The sequence below is a fragment of the Arvicanthis niloticus genome, chromosome 10 (genome assembly GCF_011762505.2).
Source record: "Arvicanthis niloticus isolate mArvNil1 chromosome 10, mArvNil1.pat.X, whole genome shotgun sequence".
Taxonomy (NCBI): domain Eukaryota; kingdom Metazoa; phylum Chordata; class Mammalia; order Rodentia; family Muridae; genus Arvicanthis; species Arvicanthis niloticus.
Genome location: NC_047667.1, coordinates 57609662 through 57626833, shown reverse-complemented (window position 1 = coordinate 57626833; position 17172 = coordinate 57609662).

Genomic DNA, 17172 nt, shown 5'->3' with positions numbered 1-17172 from the left:
AATACTTCAAAGCCTACACTTGCTAACACCACATGTCATCACCAAACGCTTCTGAGAACATGACACAGCTCAGTGCTTTCCCCAAGGGTTGTTTTTAACATTGACTTTGATCCTTGGCAGGCATCAGCTAACACCCCTAATCTTACCATAACAGGAAAGATGCAAGAGTGTTTGTGATTCTCTTCAAAGCTGTAAAGTTGCATCATATTCTGGTCATTGAAGACTGACTCTCTGCATAGATTTCCAGGCTACTTCCCCCAAAGACAGTTAAGCTTGAACTGGAATTTAATCTGAATGTGTCTTGGAACCAGTCTCTCACAGGACAGCATTTGCAACTGTTGCTGTGATTCATATCAGCCTTGTAAAAATAAACAGTAGATGGACTAAATACATGAATGTGTTCACTAGAATTGACACTTTTTTCTTACAGTGACACAAGTTTTTATTTTACAAAATGTTATCAGGGATAAAATTTTTGTTACTTAGGGATTTTGTTACACTTGGCTCTGAATAGTCTCATGGTTACTCACCTGAAAATAATGACTTCCTTAAAGTGAAGGGTGTGGTGCATTTTATAAAAAAGCTAGATATAGACCCACTATTTACCATACAGACGATAGAGTATGATACATAATATTGCCCCTTCCATGTTATTGGATCAGCTCTTCTTTTTAAAGATGTATTTATTTTATGAGTACACTGTCACTGTTTTCAGGCACACCAGAAGAAGGCATCAGATCCCATGACAGATGGTTGTAAACAACCGTGTGGTTGCTGGGAATTGAACTCAGGGCCTCTGGAAGAGCAGTCAGTGCTCTTAACCTCTGAGCCATCTCTCCAGCCCCTTGGACCAGCTCTTTGCATGTTGAGTCGATGTGACAGATAGTCTAGTGTTTATTCAGCAGTAATGCTTATATTGATCTTTCTTTCTACAAGACTATTCTTTAATATTAACACCAGCATATATTATGTATTTGTTCTTCTCTTTGTAGAAAAATTAAGAACATGAAATAAATTAAAATATACAGGCATCCCCTGATTGATGGTGGCTCATCTTTAAAATGGGGGCTTTACAACAGTGCAAAGGCAATATGCATCTGCCCCTGAAGCAGGGATATGCATCTAGTCCAGCTAGCGATGTGTGCAGTTTGACATTTGGGAGATGCTAGGCAGCAGCAGGGGCCACAAGTCCTGAGCAGCCACATAAGCCTGGGAGGAGCAACTAGAGTCACATGGGGAAGGTGAATGGGGAGGATCTGGACCACTGTGGGCCGGGCCTCCCCTGAGCAGGTAGTCCTAGGTTATATAAGAAAAACTTAGCAAGCAAAGGGGAGCAAGCCAATAGGCAGGATTCCTCCATAATTTCTGCTTTAGTTCGTACCTCCAGGATTCTACCTTGACTTCTCTTGGACTATAACTTGTGAGCTGACATGAACTCTTTCCCTTACAAGTTGGTTTTGGTCACTGTTTTCTCACAATAAAGAAGAAAATAAAGACAGCCACCCTTGCTTGTGGGACAGCATGCTGCCCTGGGAGGATATATAGTCTACTAGGTGTATTCATGGAATTTTGATTTACATTTTCAACTTAAAATAGATTTACAGAGAGATGTGGAAAAGCATCTTCAGCAGCAAAATGATGTTAGAACTGTTTTCATTTTATCATAAAGCATGGTTTTCATTTCTACCTAACTGTATTTTGACCCAAGAATCACACAGCCTGAGTTACATGAATCCATACAGACAGTTCTCAAGCCTATTTGTATGGTTTCTCGGTAGCATCAAACCCAATGGCACCAGGAAGGATATGGAAGTACATAACATTTACCTTGCCTCTTCCAAGAATGCCACTCTGTTTTCTCCATTTTGAGCATTTCTAAATAGGCAGGATAATTCTTCTCTAAGCACTTGAGTTAAAAGGGCTTCAACTGACACCTTAACAGTGTTAATCAACTTTAATTGATATTCAAACACAGACCTCCATAAGCACTAGGTAACCTACAAAATATGATTTATGTCAATAAAGAGAGTATAATTAAGTTGAAAACAATTCGGCTGATTAGGTGGTAATGGATCTCAGAACTGCTCCGTAGTCACTGTGGCCTGTCGTACTCCACAACTGATGAAAAAGGGAACAGAAAGTAATTCTGAGAAAAAGATGACTCTGTGAAAAAGTGAAATGTTTTCTCCAATGTTGGGCACCATTCGAGCCAACAGTAAAGTATAAAAATGAAACACGCCAGTCCTGGGACTGGGGAGATGGCTCAGTAGGTACAGTGCTTGCTGGGTAAACATGAGGGTCTGAGAGGTTAATCTACTCCATAACCAGAAGCTGTAGACTGGCCAGAGTCCTACAGCATCCAAGCTTAGCCAGTTTTAGCTCTAGAAACTGAGAGCCCAGTCTCTCTCTCTCTCTCTCTCTCTCTCTCTCTCTCTCTCTCTCTCTCTCTCTCTCTCTCAGGTTTATAAAACAAAAACCCATAAGCACATGTGCAACCTCGCAGCCCAGACACACACAAACACACACACACACAAACTCACACAAGTCTATAAAACACAGACCCATTAGCACATGTGCATGTCCATCCCCAACAGACAGGCAGACAGACACACACACACACACACACATGTCTATACACACAAGTACGCACAAATCCATACACACATTTACATGTGCAAACCCCTCCCCAACACACATACTTTTGTGTACAGCTTCTTTCACTGACCATAATGATCCCCGTGCTATCAATTTCAATTTCATCATCTTATGGCTGAGTAGAATTCCATCTTGAAGAATGTGAAAGAAGAAAGAGGACTGTGAGAGGGAAGAGAGAAACCTTAGCAGATGGGGAGGAAGAGAATGGAGTAGAATGTGTGTAACACAAGGCTGGTCCCCTAAATATAGGGGTGAAAAGAAACCTTGAAGAGACAAGAGAGGAGCAGGAAAGGACAGTGGCGGAGGGACAGATAAAGACAAACTACAGTGACAAATGTAAGTGAAAATACCATAATGAAACTGAACTACTTGTGTCACTCTTGTGAACCAGGCTAGCCTGGAACTCACTATGTAGCCAAACTAGCCTTGTGATTATAGCAATCCTCCTGGCTCAGACTCCTAAGAGCTAGAATTATGGGTGTTTGTTCACTACCATGCTGGGCTTGAACCCCCATTATTTTGCTAAATAACTTAATAATTACTACTACTACTACTACTACTAATAATAATAATAATAATAAAATAATAATAATAATAATAATAATAATAATAACCTAAGAAAGGTAATAGCTACCTGCAAAGGAGCTGACCTGATGGACTTCCCAAGAGAGAATGAGACAAGAAACAGTATGCAATGTCTGGCTCCTGGGAAGTCCTCTGTCCCCTGAACTTGATTATTTACTCCAGTTCAAGCATTGTTTGTCTCCCATGGCTCTAGGAAGGATTCCTCGTGGCCTCCAGTCACCACCTCCCTTTGCACTGTCCTCCCTCATAAGTCCCAGTCTCCACCATCTTTCTCACTATGGCCTCTGCTTCTCATAGATGCCTTTTGTCTTTTATGATTTCCTTTCTCTTTTTCTCGTCTCTTCTCTTTTCTTTATGATATGTCATGTTGTCGATAACAAGGCTTAAGTTCTTGAGCAGTTCGTCAATGGGTTAACCGATCACACTATGTTGGCAGGATTCTCTCAACTTTTGGTACTATTTTAATCACTTTATAATATTTGAGTGTTTTTATTTCACTTGTATTGAGGATTATTCTAACCCATTAAATGACAAGATATATATTCACAGTTCTTTAGAAACAGATAACGTTGAAAGAAGGACCAACATGTTTGCACAGCAAGCCCCCATCCCTTTTAAACCATCTCCCCAGCCCTATGCTAACCTTTAATTGGTCTTTGTTTAAGTGAATGTCATAGCCATGATGTTCTCTGGTACACTGGCTGCTTAGCTACAAATACTTATTTGTTCTTGTTTATTTATGTTTATACATTTGCTTGTTTGGATTTTTGAGACAGGGTCTTGGTTTTTTTTTTCACTAAAAGAAGTAACAGGATGATCTAACTACCTAGGAAAGCTACGTTTGAATGACTGGGGCATCCATTTCTACCACTGGGTAAAGTAGATTAAGAAGATGCAGAGCATAGACCAGTTTAAGGCCTTAGGAATCCATGTAAGGAGAATGCATTCAATGGACTCCCTTGTTAACATATGCCTTTAGTTTTCTACTGAGAAGATTCCTGTTGAATGTGTTCAGTGTACCAGGATATGAACAAAGCTTTGAACAGACAGAAGTGAACAAAGCACATGTTTCTGCTCTTGTGGGGCTTTTATGCTGGCAGAGGCAGAGAGAAAAGGAGCAAGTGAAGGAATATGAGATGTGAACACACACAGATGGTGTCACTGGAGTCTGACAGCCCTGGGGTTCTAGTGTTTTAAGTAGTCAGAGTAGATCTCTCAAATATATTGATGTGGGTTTGTGTATGTGGAGTGGTACATGCATGTGTGTGGACTGCTACCTTTCTCTATCGTTCTCTACCCTATTAGTTTTTAAGTGCATACATTTTATTTACTTATTTATTGTGTGTGTCCACATGCAGGCATGCCACAGTCTGCATGTGCATGTCTAAGGACAACTTGCAGGTATCAGTTCTGTTCTTCCACTCACTATATGGGTCCTAAGGATGGAATTTATGTCATTAGGCTTGGTGGCAAGTACCTTTCTTTTACCTGCTGGGCCATCTCACCTACTGGCTGCCCTATCCTTTTAGGACAGGGTCTCTTACTGAATGGGCGCTTGACGTTTCAGCTCTGCTGGCTGGCTAGCAAGTTCCCAGGATCTGTCCATCTCTACCCATCAATGATGTAATTATAAGCACATGAGCCATAGATAGATTTGTGTGGATACTGGAGATTCGATCTCATGTCTACAAGCTTGCACAGTAAGCCCTCATACCCTTTGAGCCATCTTCCCAGCCCTTTGCTAACTTTTAATTGGTTTTTGTGTAATAGTGGTACAGCCATGATGTTCTCTGGTACACTGACTGATCATCTGCAAACATTCCTTTGTTCTCGTTGTGTTAACTTTTGTTCATTTATTTGTTTGGGTTTTCTGAGATAGGGTCTTTCTAGCTCACCCAGGTTGGCCCTGAACTCATGTAATCCCTCTGCCTCAGCATTCGGACTACTAGTGTTATAAATATACATATACCCACATGCCCACCTCACAGTGCTTCTGGATTACATTAAGCATGACAACTCTGCATGTCATATTGGTATCGTGGTCTCTGCCATGGCATGTTCTGTGCATTGGGTTGTAGAGAAATAATCTCTCTCTCTCTAAGAAAGTATACTCATGTTTTAGCCTCTTCACTGAGAATGGGAGTTGTAGGGTGTAATTTTTAGGAAACATGCTTCTCCTTGTCTGGTCTCCTTGTCCAGTGCTACTCCCTATCACAACTTAGCTCGGAGGAGATCATGCTGCCCCTGGTTCTATTTCCATCCCACCCATTCTTCCTGAGAGTTCGGGAAGCTACCCCTCAAGTTCTACAGACCATCCACCACTGTGGCTGGCTCTACTGACTGCCAATGACCACCCTAGTCTCACTCAGCTCCCAGGCTGGCTCTCCTGGTCTCCACTTGCTGCTGCCCAGTGCAAGAATGGCCACCTCATCCAGCTTCCTTTAGCTCCATGGGGGAAAAAACACTAGAGACCTTTATATTTTAAAACGGACTTAGATAACTCAAAGGCTGTGTGAAGAATATCCTGCCCCATCCTCCTTGGCTTCCACAGTTGCCTGAGGAGGCTACAACAGTGTCCCAGAGACCTACATGTCTACAGCTCCCTGTCTGCTCCAGCTCCCAATCCCCTCTGTCCTGCCCAGAAATCCCACCTTCTCTCACTCAACAATTGGCTTCTGCTGTCTTTATTTAGCTAATCAACAATTAGGACATTCCCCCTACAGGGACTCACCTGGACATAAGGCATCTGAAGAAATAATCCAGTTAAGGTGAGGGAGCACATTCAAATGGGGACTATAAACTCAGTGACTGATGTGTTTATAGGAGAAAGAAACAGAATCTCAGACATAGAGACACAGAAGATGCACATGGGGGCCATGTGAGGAAAGGGGCTTCATTTGGAGGTAGGCAGACATGTCTGAAGGAATGTGGAAGGGGCCACAACCACCTAAACTAGAAGAGGAGAGGATCTGGCTCCCCTCCAGAGCAAGAGGGAGCACCATGCACTGGCACTTTGGTTTCAAATCCACAGCCTACAGAACTGAGAGAGGCTGCTTGTCTGTTTGATGTTACTCTTTCCTGTTGCAGCAGACCCAAGAAACAGACAGGGCTTTGGGGCAGGAATTAGGCTAAATGGATTACGAAGGGGTTCGGAGACCTTTACAAATAAGAAATCAATAATCATTATCACAACAGTAACAACTCGTTTATCAAAAATAAATTGTTACGGACCCATGAAAGCAAAACTGTTGAGACAGGGAAGTTTGGAAAACTGAAAGTCACTGTTCCTAGGTGTCCAAGGAACAGCCACTGTAGCTAGCCAGTACCTTTCCTGTCTGTCTCTCATCAGTACATCCAAGACACATGAAAGTAAGATGTGTATGTCAATGACATAGAAGCAGAAGAGCACCATTCCTTCACTAAATTTGACTCTTATGAAGCTGGCAAGATGGCTCAGCAGTTAGGAGTACTTGTTCTTCTGTGTTCTTCTAGCAGAGGATTGAAATTTGTGTCCCAGATGGCAGCCCACAACCACATGTAACTCCTGTTATAAGAGATTATATATCTTCTTTTGGCATCTGTGGGTGCCTACACACATGTGGGGCATATACATACATGCATCATACACATTGAATGAATAAATAAATTTGGTTTTTTATAATAATTGGCCAAAGAGGCAGGCGTTGATCCTTCTTGACTAGAATCACTATCCTTCAGCCAGTGTTGCTGCAAAAATGATACCCCATTTCAGGTCATAGATGCTGGAGCTCATTGGAACAATGGGTGCTCCTCTGTATCACCAAAGAAAATAACCTTTACATCTCCAATGATACCCAGTAAACAATGAATGGAGAAACAATGAATAAGGTAGAAGAAGATGCAGGTAACATGGTTAAAGTTCTTCGTGATTCATGAGAAATTAGTGACAATATCTATGTCTGTAATATCACTTCTTAGTCAGGGGTTCATTGCTGTAAAGAGACACCATGACCAATGCAACGTTTATAAAGGACAACATTTAATTGGAGCTCGCATACAGTTTCAGAGGTTCAGCCCATTATCGTTATGGTAGCAAGCATGGCAGCAACCAGACAAACATGGTGTTAAAGAGGAGCTGAGAACTCTCCATCTTGATCCTAAGGCAGGCAGAAGAAGATTCTCTTCTGCAGACAGCCAGGAGGGCACTCTTCCTCACTGAGTGGAGCTTGAGCATGGGACCTCAAAGCCCACCCACATAGTGACATATTTCCTCCAAAAAGGCCACACCTCCTGCTAGTATCACTTCCCATGGGCCAAGCCCATTTATAACCACCACAGTCAGTTCACTTCACTATTTGTTGCTCTTAAGTATGAGTTTCTATCTTTCATTCTCTGCTAAAGCTACACATAAGAGGCTGTAGATGACCTGATACAAGAGTTCGTTCAACAGGAAGAGATAAACAGAATCTGATCCTTGTCTGCAGTGATCTGCCATTCTGGATGTGATCATGTAATTATATTTCAAGGGCTCAAGTTCATTTCTGAAGCAGATATTATACTTAGTGGGTTTTCTTGCACCCATCACTAGGGTTAGGACAATAATCCTTCAGCTACTCTGATGGTGTCACAGCTGAGACTCTTCCAGAAGATTTTAGTCTCTGATACATTGGAGAACTGGGGTAGCCTACAGAGGCTGCTGACCAGAGTTGAGTAGTTTATCATGTTTGTGGGGCAGATTTTTCTAGACTTATTCTATGGTGTCATAGAAGTGAGGTATTAGCTCATTTGTCCAACATAATCTTATTAAGTCAATAATTTGTGGAAATTTCTATGCTAGGTTCTGAGGTAACTTGAATTTGTCCCCTCTCTGGAGAGAAGCAGTCTAGTGAGAAGAATCTTGGGAATCCTCATCCAGCACCTTATCTTTGTTGGGGGCCGACTTTTAGCAGAAAGCGGCTATCAGCTTTGCAGCCATCTTGAGCCATATACCCTGACATGTGACTTGGATTACAATAGCCTACAACAGCTGAGCACACTCCGATAATCTTGGTTTAGATACCTTGAGATTAAAGGTGGGTGAGATTAAAGGTGTGTGAGATTAAAGGTGTGTAACTTAAGAGAGTGACTTAGAAGTGTAGAGATCAGATTTAGAGACAAGACCTAAGGGCATGATTATAGGTGTGACTTAGAGGCATGACTTAGAAGTGAGACATATAAAAGGCAGAGACAGAACAGAACAGAGAATCAGACACAGTAGAGAGAAGACAGAGAATCAGACACTTAGAGGAAGAGAGACTGAAGAATAAACGGGATTGAAACACACTCTGTCTGGTCTCCATTCTTCGAATCCATCCTCACTCTCTCTCTTGCTGAACCCCGATCTGCGGACTGGAGTGGTAGCTTGGGCCGGAATACAGTGGTCACCCAAACGTGGGGCAGCCCGGGCCTCAACATTTTGCTCGGGCCGTGACAATCTTTCTATGACATAAAGGGGTTAATGTATCCTTTTCAGCTGTAGAGTCAAATGGTACAAAGAAGAGAGCTCAATCAGTGCTGGGCATTTATAGCACTGGAGTAGGTCATGCCATAATCCTCTCTTCCCTTCCCCCTCCATGGCTTATGAGCATGAATGGCGATTTAAGTGAGCCATAAAACATTGCTGGAAAAATCCTCCATGTACAGAAAGAAACAGCAAAGCAGAGATGAATGGATGTAGGAGCTGCCAGAGCTTGGGAGAAGTAGCACCTAATATTTATGGGACTGGTAAACTCCCATGTGCTCGAGACCTATGAATCTGGAGTTGTGTCATTTAGTCATGAACTTGGGATTCTCTACCTACATTTGTCAAAATCATGTTTCCTTCCAAGCATGGCTGGGGGGACAGAGCCAGACAGTTCTACCTGGGAGGCATTTTCAGAACTCTTACTCCTGAGAGGATGTCTTTCATCACTAAGGATGGAGAGTTGCCCCTTTCCCTATTTTCTCCATTTTTTCATCCTCCACCTACCTTCCTTCTTTCCATCCTTCTTCCTTCCTTCCTTCTTTCCATCCTTCCTCCTTCCTTCCTTCTCCCTCTAAAGATTTCTTTTTAAAATATTTCTTTTAATTCTTTGAGAATTACACATATTGCATTTCAATCATATTCATCTCCTCTCTGTTCCCCTCCCAAGGCCACTCCCCCATTCCATACTCACCCAGGTTTTCTTTTTGTAGCTCATCAAGATCCATTAGTGATGCTCATATATGCTTGGCCATCTATTTTAGCTACTTTTTTTTATTCTGCTAAGATTCCATGACTAAGGCAACTTATAAAGAAAGTGTTTAATTTGGGGTCATGGTTCCAGAAGGTAGAGTCCCAGAGGTTCCAGAGTCTGTGATCACCATGGCAGGGAGCATGGCAACAGGCAGGCAGACATGTCACTGGAGATGTAGCTAAGAGTTTATATTTGATCCACAAGCATGAAGCAAAGAGAGAGAGAGAGAGAGAGAGAGAGAGAGAGAGAGAGAGAGAGAGAGAGAGAGAGAGAGAACTAATTGAGAATGGCTTGGGTTTTTAACTTCAGTTAACTCAGTCATTCTGGATTTTTGACAGGGCTGAAGACCTATAGTCTCATAGCCAATTCTGGCTATTTATTTTGAGAGAAAAGATCTGAGTAGATGGTTTTCAGCTGACATTCATTCTAAAGCAAAAAAAAAAAAAAAAAAAAAAAAAAAAAAAAAAGCCAGGATCAAAAGTAAGTGGTTTTAGTTAGAAGAGATGACAGAGGTCAGAGGTTCTGGTTAGTCAACAAAATGATGGACTGGGTATTAGGACTATCTTGTACCTCACTGGTGCAATTAGGAATAACTATGCTCTAATTGTATTTTGAGAGAAAAGTTTTACTTTAACGGGAAGAGAGATATGTAGGAGGAGCTAAGTGGGAAGGAGTACTGAAAGGAAGAGATGGAGTAAGGAGAGAAGATGAAGGAGAGGAGAAGCTAGGTGATGAGAGAGAGAAAGAGAGAGGGGGCATGGAGGCAGATGTTCACATGTCTCCACCAGTCAAAGATAGTTTTTATATCTAGGTTGGGTATTGGATTATGCTTCTGATTGAGCATTACCAAACTTATAAATCCTTTGATTAACATTAAAAAAAATTGTATAAAAGCAAAAAGGAAAGGGGGGGCATGGGACAGGGGTTTTCTAGGGAGGGGAAATGGGGAAAGGGGATGGCATCTTAAATGTAAATAAAATATAAAATAAAATTTTAAAAAATCTCAAAACCCACTCCCAATGACATGCCTCATCCACCTCATCCAACATAGCCACACCTCCTAATCCTTCCCAAATAGTTTCATCTTTTAGGGACCAAGTATGCAAATATATTAGTCTGTGGGAACCATTCTCATTCAAACCACTATACCCTCTCCTGGAACATTATTGGCCTACCAGGGTTTAAAGAAAATAAACTCTTTCCCCCATAGCTGTCAATTACCAATAGCTTCTCAGCTCAGTGTGGGACTTCATGCTCACCTCCTCATTTCATGATGATGTTTTGACCACTTTAGCTTGCAAAGGTTTTCTGCATACAGTCACAAGTGCTGGGAGTTTGTATATGCAACTGTCCTTTGTGTCTGGAAAATACTTTTCTTGTGGTCATCTATTGCCTCTGTTTCTTACAGTCTTTCTGGACCGCTCTTCCTCAGTGATCCCCGAGGGAAGAGGGAGGAGATATGGTAGAGATATCCCATCTGTGGCTGAATACTCAGAAGTCCCTTCTCTGAACCTTGACCAGTTTTGAATCTCTGCTAATCAACATCTACTACAAAGAGACGCTTCTCTTAACCTCTGATGAGGTTTCAAGGGTCTGTCTGTCTACCCATAGGCCTTTAGTCCTGATGATTGTGCCATATATGTGTTCTCTATTCTGTGAACTGAGCCTTAAAGAAAAGCAGAATGTAGTTGGCTACGCCCATGACTATTGTATGACTGGTCATACTTTGCCAGGCAGGTCATTACTGTAGTCCCAATTTCTTTCTTTCTTTCTTTCTTTCTTTCTTTCTTTCTTTCTTTCTTTCTTTCTTTCTTTCTTTCTTTCTTTTTTTCCTTCTTTCTCTTTCTTTCTATCTGTGTGTACATGTTCACTGAAGCCAAAAAGATGTTGTGAGATGCTTGGAGTTACAGGTATTTGTGAGATGCCTAGTATGGGAGCTGAAATTCCAACTCTGACCCTCACAGAGCAGAAAACAAAAACAAAAAAAAAAAACAAAAAAACAAACAAACAAAAAAAAAACCTCTTAACCACTGGGTCACCTCTCTAGTCCCCATTATCACCTTTTAAAATGTGTCTCTCATTTACTGATTGCCTAAGTATGCCCCCACAGATGTCAAGATCTTATACATCTCAGGATCCCAACATGAACTTACAGGCAAACAGCCACAGAAAAGAGTTTTATCTACAAAAGTGTTGCTAAATTCAAGTGGGAAAAGCAAAATAAGAGCTTATTTTCAGACCATGTTCTGGACTCAGTCATTGACTAGCAGCTCATTGGCCTTTGGCGAGATGTCAGTCTCTGAGTGAGGTTCCCTTCATTTTTCTCATCTCTATAATGGGTTTGTGAATGGCTATTGTAGGTGTCTGTTTCACAATAGCTCAGTTCTTTTTCTGTGTCTGAAGCTGTGTTACTCACCGGGCAGTGGATCAAGCACTCTCTGCTGCTTGTACATCAGTGGTCAGGGCAGAGGATCAAGCACTCTCTGCTGCTTTGTACATCAGTGGTCAGTGTTTAATGAAGTTGTGGGTTCTACAAATGAGTTTTAAATGTGAAGACTGTGAAAGAAAAGAAGAGCATGGGGCAGAAAGACAAGCAGCAACATCTCCCCTCATTTATTCTGAAGAGTCTGGGAAGTCCCTGAGGAAACACTATTTGACCTGGGGCAAGACACTCACATATGCAATTATTCAATATGGAGAAGACGCTTCCAAATAACATGTGCAAACATAGTGGGAGGCTGGGGGTAGAGGAGAACAATGTATACTGTTGAAAGCTTACTGGTCCTGGGAAATTAGCAGAGAAGTTTCATTCACTAAGATCCTTGAGGACATGTGTCGATTCATTACACAGACCCCATGAAAGGTACCTCCCGTGTGCACACAACCTCTAACCCACCATGGTGAGATGATTATGAAATTCATTCTTGAGACACAGGGACAACTGAAGCCTAGATAACAATTGCAGTGGGAATAAACTCTGGTCCATGTCAGTGTCTGATACTCTGGCCTCTAGAGGAACCACAGAGTGTGAGTCTGGGCATATGCTGTCTTACTGTATTAAAGCTACTTTTCAGGAACCCGCTGACCAGGGCTTTAGGCCAGACACAGTCTCTCAGCTCTCCTCACTGAAGGGGTATCCTCAGGCTAGGGTTGGTCTCTGCCCTCCATCTTTGAGAGTGTAGCCTCTCGGCCCAGTCTGACAGCCCCCTGCTCTGACTCCTCTGGACCTTATCTATTATTAGATATAATTATACATAAATTTTGAGCATCCATCTTAACATGGATAGAAATAAAATCATTGCTCAGATCTATGTTGGAAGTATAATACACAGTTCTCAGAAGTTACGTAAGCATTATTATTTTGTTCTTTCTGATTTTGTAATACTAAAGGAAAATGCACACGTATTTGGAATAGAATGAGTAATTGCTGTTCACTGTTATATTTTTTTATACAGTTCACATACTGGTTTTCAAACCACATATGGCTATTATTGTGCATTTCTTCCTTGCTAGAACTTTTTAAAAATTCAAATACTATTGTGAGTTTCTCTCTATAGAAACTGCCATAGGTTGGACTTATCTTGTGGGCTAATATACTATTCCTTATTTTGGAGTAAGGTTAGATCTAAAACATGTTGCCCAACCTGTGAACCTATTCATGTCAGTGTTGGTAACTGTTGGAAGGCAGTGGTATGTCCAAGAGTCCATTTAAAGAATGGAGTCTTTTCTCAGATATTACTCTTATGTTCTGCTTTCGAGCTAATAAGTTGCCTGCCACCTTTTCATAAATGATGGAGAAATTCACAAAGACTCCCAGTTAGAGCCAAAGAACAAGCCAGAGTAAAGAATCTGATACTTATCTAGTAATCACCAATCCCAAAAGGTAACACAGAAGGTTAGATAATGTCTTGCACACACACTAGATTGCATTAGGTAAGGGTACTGTAGAGACATGGCTGAGGCATTTGGAAATACAATTTGAGTCTAAGTCTTATTTCTGGGAGGATGGGGCTGGGAGGCAGAACAGGGGTCTAACTACAACAGCGTACCCTTAGGACTATGAAAATTCCTTTTAGGAAGCCACAGGCATGTTTATCCTTCTTCTAGAAGAAAACTGTGGCAGTTAGAATCTTACTTATAAGACATGTAGAGACAAAAATGATTCATGGAATGTTGCCTTTCACCAGACAAGTATGAATTTCCATGAATAAGAAAGCACATCCATTTTAGAGAAATAGGATATTTAATAATGTATTTCTGGTTAAAAAATGATTCTTTCTAATGTTCTGTATAATTTGTCACTTAAGGATGGATCTGTGATGTGATCTTAAGACTGGAAGATTCCATGATAGCTAAACACCTTTACATGGGGTCCAGGCTCCAAAAGCAAAGAAAGGGAATAAAAAAGAGAGTGGTTAGATTCAGAGGTTTCCTGATTAGTTAACATTTAAAGTATAGTCAAAAGTAACAAGTAAAAGGATGATAAATGAGCATTCCTACTGATGTGCTTATAAAAAGATAAAGATAATATGTTCTGTGAGGGTGTGGTGAGGTATGGTGGAAGGGGATGTTTCAGTGGGCCCATGATGAGGCATCTCTTCCCCCTGAGGGACCAGCCACATGAAGGTATAGTATAGAATAGAGTTTATTCAGGGCATGGGGAGGGGAGTTAAGAGGGTAGCAGAGGCAGAGAAAGGCAGAGAGAGACAGAGACAGAGACAGAGACAGAGACAGAGACAGAGACAGAGACAGAGAGTAGAGAAGTAGAGGCCGGCAATGAGCAGGTAGAGAAAGGGGGAAGGGAAGGGGGAAGGAACAAGGGGACAGAAGGGGAGGAAGAAGGCAAAAAAGTCAGGAGATCAAGAGAGAGAGGAGGGGCCAAGCAGCTCCTTTTATAGTGGGCCAGGCCTACCTGGCTATTGCCAGGTAACTGTGGGGCAGAGTTTAGACAGAATGCTAACACCTACAATAGGCAGTCATTTTTCCTTCCTTTGGGTCTGATGTCATACACAGTTTGGAAGGATTCATATTAAAAAAATAACAAGAAAATGCTTTGATATTGTCCATGAATACTAGAGTAAGACTTGAGGGACAGCCAGCTATACTAACAGGTGGTTTGATGGGAAACAGTTGAAGCTAATTGGGGTCAAGAGCAGAGATTAATAATCCAAAAACAGAACAGTAATCTCATGCCATATATATATATATATATATATATATATATATATATATATATATGTAATTTAATATATAAATTATATATTAATGTTATATATAAATTATATATGATATATTATGCAATATTACTTATAATTTATATACAATATATAAACATATAGAGAAATATATGTCTGTGTGTATTATATATGTATATAATATATAATATATTATAATGTGTATAATGTATTGTATATGTATATAATACATATATAGACATATATTGTCTATATATAGACAATATATATTCAATTTATATAATATATATTATATATATAATATATATATTATAATATATATATATATATATATATATATATATATATATATATTGCAGCCTGAGCTGCCCTGTGTTTGGGGGCCAAAATGTCGAGGATGGCTCTATCAATGTTGGAACCCACACTGCCAAAAGCCTTGGGGATTAAATTGTTAGAGCCCGCACTGCCCCAAGCTGCTTCAGTCCGAGGGTCGGGGTTCAGCAAGAGAGAGAGTGAGGATGGACTCAAAGAATGGAGACCAGAGTGTGATTCAATCCTGTTTATTCTTCAGTCTCTCTTCTTCTCTCCAAGTCCCTAGTCTTGAGTCCCTAGTCCCTATTTCCTAGTCCCTAGTTCATAGTCCCTAGTACCTCCAAGTTCCAAGTTCTTTCTCCAAGTGCCAAGTGCCTACTACCTAATAATCATTTCTTCTGTCTACCTCTTACCTTTTATATGTCTCACTTCTAAGTCATGCCTTTAAGTCACACACCTTTAAGTCTCACACACCCAAGGAAGGATCCTGGGTATATAAACCAAGATGTTATCAGAGTGTGCTCAGCTGTTGTAGACTATTGTAATCAAGTCTGTTGTCAGGGTATACGCTCAAGATGGCTGCAAGGATGATAGCCACCTTCTGTCGGCTCCCCACATATATATTTAAACTGAAGCCTAGAAAATATCACTAGTTTTCCCTGTGTTAGTCAGCTTTGTTACTGTGACAAAGACCTGAAATGAATCATCTTACACAATGAAAAGATATATTTTGACTGACTGTATGGAGGTTTTAGTTCATAAACAACTGGTCCCATTATATTGGGCCTATGGTGGTACAGTGCATCCATGAGTGAAGGAAACAGATAGGAGAAAGAGACAGAGTTTCTCTCTCTTCCTTGAGAGAGAGCATATCTTCTGAACTCAAAGCCTTTCTACCTCTTAAGGTGTCCATTACCTTCCAGTGGTTCCAGATTGGAAAAGAAGATTTGGAAGACAGCCAATACCCAATGATGATATCACATTAATGATTCTTTTGCCGGGGGGGAGCGGGTCTTCATCTGATTCCTCTTTCATCATTACTGCTGGGTGTGTTTTATGATGTCCACAGCACAGGACATCTACACAGAAGTTCTGAAGATTAATGCTATTTGAAACTTTGCTCATCTGGTTTCCCACTTAACATTTCACATTTTGATGGTACTTATTCTTCACTTTGTGAGCTCACTTTTTTACTACTAACTCTGCATTTCAGAAATTTCCTAAAAATTAATTCACAGACAGCCTGCAAGCAGAAAAAACTCTTCTTAAACTCTGAGAAGTGAGACTGTGTTGACAGTAAGTGAAGCAAAATGAAATATTTGTCCCATGTTAGTAAAAACCATTATTCCCTACATTTGTAATAAGTGGTTAACATAAAAGAAATTGTTAAATATAAATATATCTATTGATAAGTATGGTATAAATTATTTCTCTTTCCATACTTCAGGAAGAATTTGTGCAATCAGAATAATCTAAGGCAAAGAAGCAAAATTGTGTGACCTTTGGCATGTTAATTCTAGAACTGAGACAGATGGCTTTAGACCTTGATGCAGAATATAATACCACTGAGAGTTAAGTTATTTATCTGTTCCAATTGCATTATTGGAAGGATGATTTAAAGTCTTGATTATAAAAAGTTTGAGAGTCTGGTTGATACATGAGAACCACTGAAAATCTTAAAATGTTTAATTACATGCTTCAAGAACCACAATACAAAGTTAAATTGAAAAGCAAAAAATAAAATGATTGTAGATCAAAAGTCCCTGAAACTTCAGTTTGTAGATACCTCAGATGAGGTCATCTTCCACAGAGAAGTCATAGTACTTATGACAGCCAGCTAAACTCAGCAACCTCATTGTAATCAGGGCTGATTTGAAGCTAAAGACTGTAGAACATCTACTGCTGGTTCAGCCTCCAATTGAGCTAGAGTCTCCAAGGTTCCCAAATTATAGCTAGTGGCAATTTTAGGATCAATCTTTCTTGATATATATTGAGTATCTATCTATTATCTATATGTCTATTTATCTATCATCTATTATCTATCTATGTATCTATTTATCTACTGTCTATCACTTATCTATTTTGTGTCTACTGATCTATCATCTATTTATCATCTATCTATCTATCTATCTATCTATCTATCTATCACCTCTATTTAGTATCTATTAAATAATTAAATACATCTTCAACTG